At 41.5% G+C, this 13,113-nt stretch overlaps 1 protein-coding gene across 3 annotated transcripts in view; it reads left to right on the forward strand.

Moving 5' to 3' along the window:
- The window catches only part of disc1 (DISC1 scaffold protein), a 45,998-nt gene that overhangs the window by 22,827 nt on the left and 10,058 nt on the right, over positions 1-13,113 (forward strand). The window lies entirely within an intron of this gene.

The raw sequence follows: 13,113 nt of genomic DNA on the forward strand, positions 1-13,113 counted from the left end.
CAGTACTTGCAGACAGAATTTAATTTATATAGATTTTAAATAAAAATAAAGAAAATTGTGTACAAGAAAAAGGCAGAGTTGCGAGAGAAATTCTTTTTTTCACGAGAATAAAGGCAGAATTGCGAGAGACATTCAGATTTACGAGAAAAAAGGCAGAATTGTGAGAGACATTCAGATTTACGAGAAAAAATGTAGAATTGTGAGAGACATTTAGATTTACGAGAAAAAAGGCAGAGTTGCGAGAGACATTCAGATTTATGAGAAAAAATGTAGAATTGTGAGAGACATTTAGATTTACGAGAAAAAAGGCAGAATTGCGAGAGACATTCAGATTTACGAGAAAAAAGGCAGAATTGCGAGGGACATTCAGATTTACGAGAAAAAAGGCAGAATTGCGAGAGACATTCAGATTTACGAGAAAAAATGTAGAATTGTGAGAGACATTTAGATTTACGAGAAAAAAGGCAGAGTTGCGAGAGACATTCAGATTTATGAGAAAGAAGACAGAATTGCGAGAGACATTCAGATTTACGAGAAAAAAAGGCAGAATTGCGAGAGACATTAAGATTTACGAGAAAAAAGGCAGAATTGTGAGAGACATTCAGATTTACAATAAAAAAGGCAGAGTTGCGAGAGACATTCAGATTTACGAGAAAGAAGACAGAATTGCGATAGACGCTCAGACTTACGAGAAAAAAGACAGAATTGCGAAAGACAATCAGATTTACGAGAAAAAGACAGAATTGCGAGAGACACTCAGACTTACGAGAAAAAAGGACAGAATTGCGAGAGACACTCAGATTTACGAGAAAAAAGACAGAATTGCGAGAGACACTCAGATTTACGAGAAAAAAGGCAGAATTGCGAGAGACATTCAGATTTACAATAAAAAAGGCAGAATTGCGAGAGAAACTCAGATTTACGAGAAAAAGACAGAATTGCGATAGACGCTCAGACTTACGAGAAAAAAGACAGAATTTCGAGAGACACTCAGACTTACGAGAAAAAAGACAGAATTGCGAGAGACACTCAGATTTACGAGAAAAAAGACAGAATTGCGAGAGAAACTCAGACTTACGAGAAAAAATGTAGAATTGTGAGAGACATTTAGATTTACAAGAAAAAAGGCAGAGTTGCGAGAGACATTCAGATTTACGAGAAAAAAGGCAGAATTGCGAGAGACATTCAGATTTACGAGAAAAAAGGCAGAATTGCGAGGGACATTCAGATTTACGAGAAAAAAGGCAGAATTGCGAGAGACATTCAGATTTACGAGAAAAAATGTAGAATTGTGAGAGACATTTAGATTTACGAGAAAAAAGGCAGAGTTGCGAGACACATTCAGATTTATGAGAAAGAAGACAGAATTGCGATAGACATTCAGATTTACGAGAAAAAAGGCAGAATTGCGAGAGACATTGAGATTTATGAGAAAGAAGACAGAATTGCGATAGACGCTCAGACATACGAGAAAAAAGACAGAATTGCGAGAGACAATCAGATTTACGAGAAAAAGACAGAATTGCGAGAGACACTCAGACTTACGAGAAAAAAGGACAGAATTGCGAGAGACACTAAGATTTACGAGAAAAAAGAGAGAATTGCGAGAGAAACTCAGACTTACGAGAAAAAAGACAGAATTGCGAGAAACACTCAGATTTACGAGAAAAAAGACAGAATTGCGAGAGACACTCAGATTTACAATAAAAAAGGCAGAATTGCGAGAGAAACTCAGACTTACGAGAAAAAAGACAGAATTGCGAGAGACACTCAGATTTACGAGAAAAAAGACAGAATTGCGAGAGAAACTCAGACTTACGAGAAAAAAGGACAGAATTGCGAGGGACACTCAGATTTACGAGAAAAAAGAGAGAATTGCGAGAGAAACTCAGACTTACGAGAAAAAAGACAGAATTGCGAGAAACACTCAGATTTACGAGAAAAAAGACAGAATTGCGAGAGACACTCAGATTTACGAGAAAAAAGGCAGAATTGTGAGAGACATTCAGATTTACAATAAAAAAGGCAGAATTGCGAGAGAAACTCAGATTTACGAGAAAAAGACAGAATTGCGATAGACGCTCAGACTCACGAGAAAAAAGACAGAATTTCGAGAGACACTCAGACTTACGAGAAAAAAGACAGAATTGCGAGAAACACTCAGATTTACGAGAAAAAAGACAGAATTGCGAGAGACACTCAGATTTACGAGAAAAAAAGACAGAATTGCGAGAGACTCTCAGATTTACGAGAAAAAAGGCAGAATCGCGAGAGACTCTCCGATTTACGAGAAAAAGACAGTTGCGAGAGAAACTCAGATTTACGAGAAAAAAGGCAGAATTGCGAGAGACTCTCAGATTTACGAGAAAAAAGGCAGAATTGCGAGAGACACTCAGATTTACGAGGAAAAAAGGCAGAATTGCGAGAGAAACTCAGATTTATGAGAAAAAAGACAGAATTGCGAGATACACTCAGAATTGCGAGAGACGCTCAGATTTATGAGAAAAAAGGCAGAATTGCGAGAGACTCTCAGATTTACGAGAAAAAAGGCAGAATCGTGAGAGACACTCCGATTTACGAGAAAAAGACAGTTGCGAGAGACGCTCAGATTTACAAGAAAAAAGGCAGAATTGCGAGAGAATCAGATTTGCGAGAAAAAAGGCAGAATTGCGAGAGACACTCAGATTTACGAGAAAAAGGGCAGAGTTTGTGTATTTCATTTCATTCTATAATCTACTTTTTCAACAAATATTTGTACTAGTAATTAATGCTAATGTTTTTGACAGCGTTGATAATATTTCTGACGGATAATGTCGTCATTTTTTTTGTGTTTCCCTGATGGAATGTGCTATCCTGTCAGCAAAAACCTGTCCATGGGTTTTTTTGATTACTGTCAGGGGATCAGTATTGCCAATTTTTTTTTTCTTCATATTTTGAAATTAAGATAAAGATATCGCTAACCCTAAACTGCAACATTCTACTTTATTAACTTTCTAAAGTGTCAAATTAAGTTGTGAAGACAGCTCTCTCAAGCCTCATTCACTCCGCCAGTGTCTTGCAGCCAATATTTTCATATCATGGATGCTAAACATTCTGTCTAAATGGCATTTTACTCATAATCGACCAATTGTGCTATGCAAGAAGGCGGGATCTACAGAGAATGGACAAAGCAATGCAAATAAGCATTCATATAATGTGTGAGGACTAGCTTGAAAAAAGCTAAAACCCGGACATTTTAACCAATTTAGAAATTTTTCCGGCCAGTACCATTCAATGTGTCAGTGATTACCATTGTACAGTACCATAGTAGCATCTTTAAAGACTGCTGACAGGCCTCGCTGTTTCAGACGAGACTCATTTGATGCTGTTTACATCCATTAATGCTGTAGAGCTCCAGATTTAATCAGAGACCTCTATCCCAGGGAACAAATGAAAGTGCCTCGTTGCTGGGTGAAGTGTCTTGTCCATTGGAGGAGATATAATTAGAGGAGCAGAGAATGTTAGCAGGTGACGGGGGCTTTCAGAAATTAGGCTTTGTCTGTTTGCTGTGCTATATCTCAGGGTCTCTGCAAAGATTCACTTAACAAAATAAACTCTAATGCATCTCTCTTTTTTTGTTCGCTGATTTGAATGAGATGGACCTTTTATTTCTTATTGTCGAGACTCAGATTGTGTTGGATGACCATGTGCTGTGTCCTGCTGCCCTCCTTTAGTTTGGGATGCAAAGCAGTGTTATTGTAGCATCGATATCATTTTATATTTTTTATAAATCATGTGTAATATCAGTTTTTATTTATATGTTTTGCATTTTCATTTTATCAAAAGCGACTTACAAATGAGGACAATGGAAGCAATCAAAATCAACAAAAGAGCAATGATATACAAGAACTATAAAAAGTCTCAGTTAGTTTAATGCAAAAAAAAAAAAAAAAATAAGTATAAGGCTTTTGGTCAATTTATTTGTTTTTGACATTTTTATTAGTTTTTTATGTTTATGTATTTTTATACTTTCATTAAATTTAAGTTCAAGTTTTAGTAATTTTTGTGTTTTTGTAATTCAGTTTGTATTTTAAATTCTATAGTTTTTATTAATAATTTTAATTAGTATTCAGTTTTTTTTTAGTTTTTGCCCATTTCTATAAGTTTTAAAAGATATGTAGTTTTTAAATATCTGTAATTTTTTTTTGTGTGTGTTAAATTTCAGTTTGAGTAACTTTTGTAGATTAAGTTAAAATGAGAAACTGCATTTAAAATGTAAGCTTTACAAAATTTAATAAAAAAAGAATTAAATAATATTTCAGCTACTGCGTTTTATTATACATTTTATTTCAGTTGACATTTTTTCCCCCGTTTTTTTTCCAGTAACAATTTAAGGTTTTACCTTTTGTTAATAATAACCCTGAATGCAACTCATCACTACTGTATTGTCCTTGAAAATCCCTCAAAAGGTCATGCAGTGACCACCAGCTTAGCATATTGCTTCAAAATCAAAACTCATTATTGTCAAACAGCACACCTGTTTATGCTCATGGTTAGTGCTCTGGAGACCAAGTTTGGATGCTCCTTGAAACCATGGCAAGAGTCTGTGCATCTTTAAGTGCTGACTAAGATGCTTTTGTGCATCTCTCTCTGTGCTGTTGTGCTGAAACTCAGAAACTCAGACAGAGGCCCATTAATCACAGCCGTCTCTTCTGACTCAATTAAAATGACAGGCTATTCCTCTTATTGCACCAGCATTTCATGCCCACGCATCTGCATCTGCACCGAAACACATGGCTGCAGGTGTAGTGTCTGCTTTTGAGGCTTGTTTAATGCTTTAAAAGAGGCTTTGTGTTCTTTTATGCATGACAAATAATTACCAGCTTTCTCTGAATAAATGCATGCACTTTTGGCCATCATTAGCTCATGAGCGTCCTTCAGATGCATTAGCAGGATGTTTGTTTGTTAACACCACACCGCATGATAGTTGATTCTCAAGTTGTCAGAAAAGTGCTAATTAATGAAGTCATTTCATATTTCGTCCCATCTGAGCTTACCTTATTAACGAGGCAAGACGATCGGCTCCTGAAAACAAGAAAAAGACATGCTTTTATGACAAGCTTTGTTGTTTTAATACCTCCAGGAGATATTATGCATGCTTTAGTCACTTTTTATTGACAATTATAATGATCAGAATAGCATATCACCATACTACTTGTACTATTTCTGCTGTATGCATACTTTATACAGTATGCAAATGTTGTTTGCATGGGATATTTTTAATCAAGAATGTATAATATACAACAACAAAGAACACTTTACTACTGTGTATTGTATTTCATGATGCAATGCGTTCAATTTGACATTAAATTTTAGGTTAAAATTAATATATCATTTTACCCATTTGATCAAAGTCCTTTAAAGTCCTTAATTCATAAATGGTCATAATTATCTTACAGCTAAAGGGGTAAAGACAGCCTGATTTGATGTTTTTCTTTTATTGTAATGTGTTATAGATGGTTGAAAGAGAGTGTATTCTTCCCTTGTCTTTTTAAACGAGCAGCTAGTAGTAGTAAAGCATAAGCATTTCAAAATAAGAGTCCTAGAGTGTTTCAGGCTGGTTTAGAATTAAGTTTTTATTTTATTTTTTCTGGATATTAATGGTTTTTTGGTAACACAATAAACCGTCTGTATCCAGCATTAAATAATCTGTTACATGAATGAAGTAACAGGTTAACATATTGTTTGGCACAGTAACATATTGTTCCCTATCATAGGTCACTTCGATGCTGCGGTGACGTCACCACGTATGGGAACACCTCCGGTGTGACGAATGTCTGAAGCCCTATACCATCCCGCCAATCCTATTGGCCAAATGGCGCATAGCACCACCCTACGCATGCGCACGCATGATATACCTGGGTGCAGCGCGCCATTTCGCTCAGATTTCATTCCTTCAGGAATAGCGAATCTTCTGTGCCCTATCATCTCGCGTTCTCCAGCGATTTTCTTCGAGCAGTGTTTAACTCCTCTTTCGCGGACGCGATGAGTCAACGAAAGGTAAGAGCCGTATATGGGTTTATCACAGGGAGGCACTCATGAGAGATTCGTTTGCAGCCTCTCTCATGTTCTCTCTGTGATAGCCTACGGCTATGGTAAAATAAGAAAAGTATCCGCGCTCTGGAGTCTATTTCTTCAGTCGCCTCGCGTCTAACCCCCACCGTTCGCTTCTGCGGTCGCCGAGGCCCCGCACGAGGTGTTGGTTAGGGGCGATATGTGCGGCTTGACTATGAATACAGTGATGCACTGGAGTTTCCACTTGCTCGCTCTCCCCTACTCGAGCGCGTTGATCAGAGCAGTTTTGCTTTATACTATGTTGTCTAACCGCAGCTTCTACTCAGAGTAGGCTCTGACCTGCATAAGCGGTTCTCTCCCTCCGAGCGGACAGGAGAAACGCGCTTCCCCTTCCTCAGTGTGCTACATGGCGGACTGCTATTATATAGCGATGCCGTTTGACTACCTCTCTAGCCGAACGGATCGCGCCAAACTCCGCCGCGACCTAGTCTCGTCTAGACGTATCGAGTCGTGTCTATTTCGGCAAATTTTATTCTCTTATTAAGACGGTTCTTTACGAGAAGCCTCTCGTTCTTTCCCCACACTCTAACATTGACCGTCTCGCAGCACAAGCACTTCGAGCGTCACTGAACTGAGCTGTTATTTGAGCGCCCCTCAGACACTGCACAATTCAGTCTTCAGAGTTTGAGGGACGGCACAAGAGACTGGCGAATTTGGCCAGTTTATGACGGCTCACACAGCTGCCGCGTTCTCGCTAGCGGCGTGGCCCTATGTTTATCTTGTTGGATTAAATCCTGCCGTGGACACGCTTCAGGATTATACACAACGAAACACAGCGAGTTTGACGCATGCATTTCCTTCTATGTTTGCCGGGGTCTGTGCCCTCCACTGAAGAGTGCTGTTGGACTGCTAATGCACATCCAACCCTCTCACTGCAGTCCCCACGCTCTAACATTGACTGTCTCGCAGCACATGCACTTCGAGCGTCACTGAACTGAGCTGTTATTTGAGCGCCCCCTCAGACACTCTGCACTATTCAGCCTTCAGAGTCTGAGGGACGCCACAAGAGGCTGGCAAATATGGCCAGTTTATGACGGCTCACACAGCTGCCGCGTTCTCGCTTGCGGCGTGGCCTAATGTTTTCTTGTTGGATTAAATCCTGCCGTGAACACGCTTCAGGATTATATACAACGAAACGCAGCGAGTTTGACGCATGCGCTTTGCTTCATGTTTGCCAGGGTCTGTGCCCTCCACTAGAGAGTGCTGTTGGACTGCTAATGCACATCCAACCCTTTCACTGCAGTCCCCACGCTCTAACATTGACTGTCTCGCAGCTAAGGCACCTCGAGCATCATTGGATTGAGCTATCATTTGAGCGCCCCCTCAGACACTCTGCACAATCCAGCCTTCAGAGTCTGAGGGACGCCACGAGAGACTGGCGAATATGGCCAGTTATGACGGCTCACACAGCTGCCGCGTTCTCGTCAGCGGCGTGGCCTAATGTTATCTTGTTGGATTAAATCCTGCCGTGAACACGCTTCAGGATTATACACAACGAAACGCGGCGAGTTTGACGCTTGCGCTTTCCTTCTATGTTTGCCAGGGTCTGTGCCCTCCACTAGAGAGTGCTGTTGGACTGCTAATGCACATCCAACCCTCTCACTGCAGTCCCCACGCTCTAACATTGACTGTCTCGCAGCAAAGCCACCTCGAGCATCATTGGATTGAGCTATCATTTGAGCGCCCCCTCAGACACTCTGCACAATCCAGCCTTCAGAGTTTGAGGGACGGCACAAAAGGCTGGCAGAGATGGCCAGTTTATGACTGCTCATACAGCCGCCACGTTCTCGCAATGGCGACGTGGCCCGATTTTTATCTTGGTGAATTTAATCCTGCCGTGGATACGCTTCAGGATTATACACAACGAAACGCAGCAAGTTTACGCATGCGCTTTACTTCATGTTCGCCAGGGACTGTGCCCTCCACTAGAGAGTGCTGTTGGACCGCTAATGCGCATCCAACACTCTCACTGCAGTCCCTACGCTCTAACATTGACTGTCTCGCAGCAAACAGCGCTTCGAGCAGCATTGGATCGGGCTGTGACGCCAGGCGTAATAATAAATAATAATCCCTCAGACACTGCGCAATCCAGCTTTCAGATCTTGAGGGGCGATTCAAGGGTCTTACACAGACGACCCGTTTATGACGGCTCGCACAGCCGCCGTTTTAGTTAGCGGCAGAGCCTGATGTTCAATTTGTTGGTCTAATTCCTGCCGTGGACACGTTCAGGAATATACACAACGGGACGCAATAGCTCTTATGCATACACTTCCCCTGTGCACGAATGCCGCAGGCTTTTCCGTGCACGGACATTATGTGTATGACAGCGTTGCAGAAAGCGGAAATTTGAGACTGCTAGTATCGTTTTGGGTCGCGTGGAACGCTTGCCCGGCATTTCTCAATGGGTGTTACGCACAATTGTCACGGATACACCAATTCGTTTTTTAGAGGCCCGCCTCTTTCCGCTGAATTCTTTCCACGGTGGTAGACTGATGGTAATAGCAGTGTTGTGACAGGAGATGTCAACTCTGCTGAGCAAAGGGGCTATAGAAGTCGTAGACCCCGTACTTCTCAATGCATGGATGTAGCTCTGGCCCCGTTGCGGCTCCAGGGCGTCCGTCTGTTAACCACTTGGATTCCACAGCGGCATTCCCCGTAATTTGTCTGGGGTTACTTCACATGCGCCCTTTTCAGTGGAAAAGTGGGCGGTAAGACGAAATATTTCACCCCGTTGTCTTCCGCATCCGACGATTTCGGTGACACGGAGTTGTGTGATGTCATTAAAGCTATGGATGCCAACCGAGTTTCTCCTACCGGGGTTCGGCTGGGGATTTGAGCTTTCCCAGAGACCGTCACGACGGATGCGTCTTTGACCGGTTGGGGAGCTGTTTGTCAAGGGCTACCAGCCCATGGAGTGTGGACAGCTGCACAACGCAGTTGGTATATAACCGGTTGGAATTACTGGCAGTTTTCTGGCTCTCCAGTAATTCGCGAATCTGCTGATCGGCCGTCTTGTGCTGCTCAGATCAGACAGCACAGCGTTTGTCTCATACCTGAATCATTAGGAAGGATTACGCTCTCGCCCCCTGTGCAGGCTGGCGAGACATGTTCTTCTCTGGTCTCAGAAAAAATTTCTGTCGATCCGAGATGTTCATGTCCCCGGACGTTTGAACTTCGGAGCAGATATGCTATCCAGACGGGCTCTGGAACAGGGAGAATGGAGATTACACCTCCAGACGGTGAATCTTTTATGGCGGATATTCGGCAAGCGAAAGTGGATTTATTCGCGTCAAACATGACTACGCATTGCCCGCTATGGTTCTCCCTATGCCCCCATCGCCCCTGGGCGTGGATGCATTAGCTCACAGCTGGCCCACGACCAGTCTGTATGCTTTTCCTCCGATTCGTTTGATCCCAGCGGTATTATGCAGAATACGGTGGGATAGAGTGGATCAGCTGCTGCTGGTGGCTCCGCGATGGCACACGCAGCCGTGGTTTGCGGATCTGATCAGTCTGCTAGCGGGCTCTCCTTGGAGATTCCCCTCAGACAGGATTTATTATCACAAGCACAGGGGCTGATTTGGCACCCGAGGCCGGATCTGTGGAAACTGTGGGCGTGGCCATTGAGCGGAGTGCATTAGTATGTCCCAGTCTTTCTGTTGAAACCACTGAGACTATATTGAATTCTAGAGCAGCTTCTACGAGACGCTTATATGCTTTCAAGTGGAGACTGATTACAGCCTGGTGTGGCAATCGTAATGTGGATCCAGTTTACTGCCCAGTGGCTTCAGTGCTGGAGTTCCTCCAGGATTGTTTTTCGGATGACATAACACCAGCCACTTTTAGGTTTACGTGGCAGCCATTTCAGCTTACCACGAATACATAGGCGGTGCCTCTATGAGGTGTCATCCACTAGTTTCTCGTTTCGTACAGCGTGCGCGACGGCTGAGGCCTTTCCGCCCTGTGCGAGTTCCTTCATGGGGTTTATCCATTGTGTTGCTAGGTTTATCAGGGCATCCGTTTGAGCCCTTGGAGACCGTATCGGATAAATTCTTGACACTGAAGACACTTCTTCTCATGGCTTTATCCTCCCTCAAGAGAGTTGGGGATTTACAGGCTCTTTCTGTTTCATCCTCATGCATGGAATTTGCACCGGGCTCTGTGAAGGTGCTGCTGCGGCCCAGGCCTAACTATGTTCCTAAGGTCGCATCTAACCTCTTTCGCTTTCAGCAAGTGTTCCTGGGAGCTTTTTCACCTGCTGAGGCTGGATCAGAAGATCTAAGTCTTTGCCCTGTGAGAGCTTTAAAGACTTATGTGGATCGTACAGCCCCTTGGCGTGAATCTGACCAGCTGTTTGTCTGTCTTGGACATAAAAGTAAGGGCCATGCGGTTCCAAAACAGCGCATGTCCCATTGGCTGGTGGAGGCAATTTCTTTGGCCTATGAGGCGCGCGGACTCGCTTCGCCCTTAGAAATTAAGGCTCATTCCACTTGAGCTGTGGCTTCTTCTCAAGCTTTTCTCAGTGGATCTTCTATGAATGATATCTGTGCTGCGGCAGGATGGTCCTCACCGAGCACTTTTATCAAGTCCTACAGTCTGGATGTGAGGATGGCTCCTGGCTCCCGGGTTCTCTCCGCTTGAGCAGATGCTTCCTCGGATCTCAGTTATCAGGTACGTCAGGCGTTTTGGTATATCGTTCCCATACGTGGTGACGTCACCGCAGCATCGAAGTGACCTATGATAGGGAACATCTCGGTTACGTATGTAACCTTGGTTCCCTGAATAGGGAACGAGATGCTGCGGTTCTGGCCGTTCCGTACCTTGATAACTTCTTCATCTTCAGTCATGAAATCTGAGCGAAATGGCGCGCTGCACCCAGGTATATCATGCGTGCGCATGCGTAGGGTGGTGCTATGCGCCATTTGGCCAATAGGATTGGCGGGATGGTATAGGGCTTCAGACATTCGTCACACCGGAGGTGTTCCCATACGTGGTGACGTCACCGCAGCATCTCGTTCCCTATTCAGGGAACCAAGGTTACATACGTAACCGAGATGTTATTTAACACGTTTAGTGTAGCACCTATAGACTTTACTAGTATACATAATAGTATAGTATATTACTAGTATAGTCACAGTAATCTTTTAAACGCTTTCCTTTAAATACTCTATTGTCATATGAGCAATATGTTTAGATTTTTTTAGTGCATAAACCAACTTTAATAGACATGTATATATTAAATAAAACATGTTTTGAGTATTTTTCACTTATAGTTATGTATGCCTTTTTAATTGCATAAAATAATGATGCATAATTTATTTTGAGATTTCTTGGGTTTGTTCCCTATGGACATATGGTAGAGGGTTGTTATCATTAACACACACACACACACAGATTTATTTATTTATTTTTTTCTATAGTTTTTTTTTATTTTTATAAGATTAAAGTAGCATTTTAATGGTCTTTTTTTTTTTAATATGTTTTTCACTTAAAATTGGATTACCAGCGTTGATTTGAGCTTGCACCTCCCATATGAACACCACGGCTGGTGCATGTGCAGGGACTGCTAGGTTGTAACTCCAACAGCGTTATATTTGCATTCTCACACTATTTTCCACTCTCTGATGGTTAAGAGATTGCTGCACAATCTACTGTCCAAAAAAACCCAAGCATGCAGCACTTCTTCACTCAGTGCCACTATCCCCATCTGCTGCTGAAGAGACTTTCATCTCTGCAGTATGTTGTGAGAAACATCTCACTCCATAAAGACGTTGACTCGCTCGTCTGTGGTTTGCTGGATGAAGCTTATGGACCAGTGGGCGGCATTACAGCACGTTTCAGTGATTTGATCGGAGTTCAGGTCGGTCATGAGATCAGGTTCAGACTGAATCAGGGCTGAAATGTGCAGATTTTTTCTTCTCTCGGATTTTAGGTGTGTGTGGGGGGTGTTGGGGATGGAATTGGATTAGGACGAGATCACAGTTTGAGAACGACACCGTCAGGCTCAGTGTGCAAAAATGTGGAGATTGTGCTCAACGCTGTTAGATCAGGACACATGCATTATAGTGACCGAATTAGAGAAGAATTATAGAATAATAATAATAATAATAATAATAATAATAATAATAATAATTCTATTGGAATGTAACATTTTATCAACATTCTAACATGTTGAATTATATTATGATCCTACATTTTTGCAACTTTCTAACGCATAATTTATTAGAATCCGGCAATTTAGCAACATTCTAATGTCAAACGCTATCGGAATCCAATATTTAAGCAACATTCTAACGCATCAAATTCTATTGAAATCCTACATTTTAGCAATATTCTAAAGCATGGAATTCTGTTGGAATATAACATTTAAGAAACACTTTAACACGTAAAACTTTTATTAGAATCCAGCGTTTTCGCTAAATTCTAACATGTCGAATTCTATTGGAATCCTAAATGTCAGCACCGTTCTAACATGTCAAATTGAATTGGAATCCTGTATTTTAGCAACATTCTCAAACATGGAATGCTGTTGGAATCCAACATTATATCAACATTCTAACATGATGAATTCTATTGAATTCAAACATCTGAGCAACCTTCCAATCTTCTGAATGGAATCCAACATTTTTGAATGTTCTAACATGTCTAATTCTATTAAAATCCAATGTTTTAGCAACAATCTAGCATGTTTGACTATATGTGCAGATTTATAATTGTAACAGTGATTATTGATGATTGTTTATAAGAGTGAATGTTACCTGTAAGGAATTCATCCAGGTGATCCAAATCCAACCCAAAAATAAAAAAGTAAATGAATAAATAAATTTGAATAATAAGTATGGTAGTAATATAATGTATACAGTGCTGTGAAAGTTTTTTTTTTTTCATATTTGTCACACTTAAAAGATTTAGATAATTAAACTAATTTTAATATTATACAAATATACAGGTACATATTAAATGGTAATAATAAAAATGATAATAAGAAATATAAATATT

Source organism: Carassius gibelio, chromosome B13 (genome assembly GCF_023724105.1).
Source record: "Carassius gibelio isolate Cgi1373 ecotype wild population from Czech Republic chromosome B13, carGib1.2-hapl.c, whole genome shotgun sequence".
NCBI lineage: Eukaryota > Metazoa > Chordata > Actinopteri > Cypriniformes > Cyprinidae > Carassius > Carassius gibelio.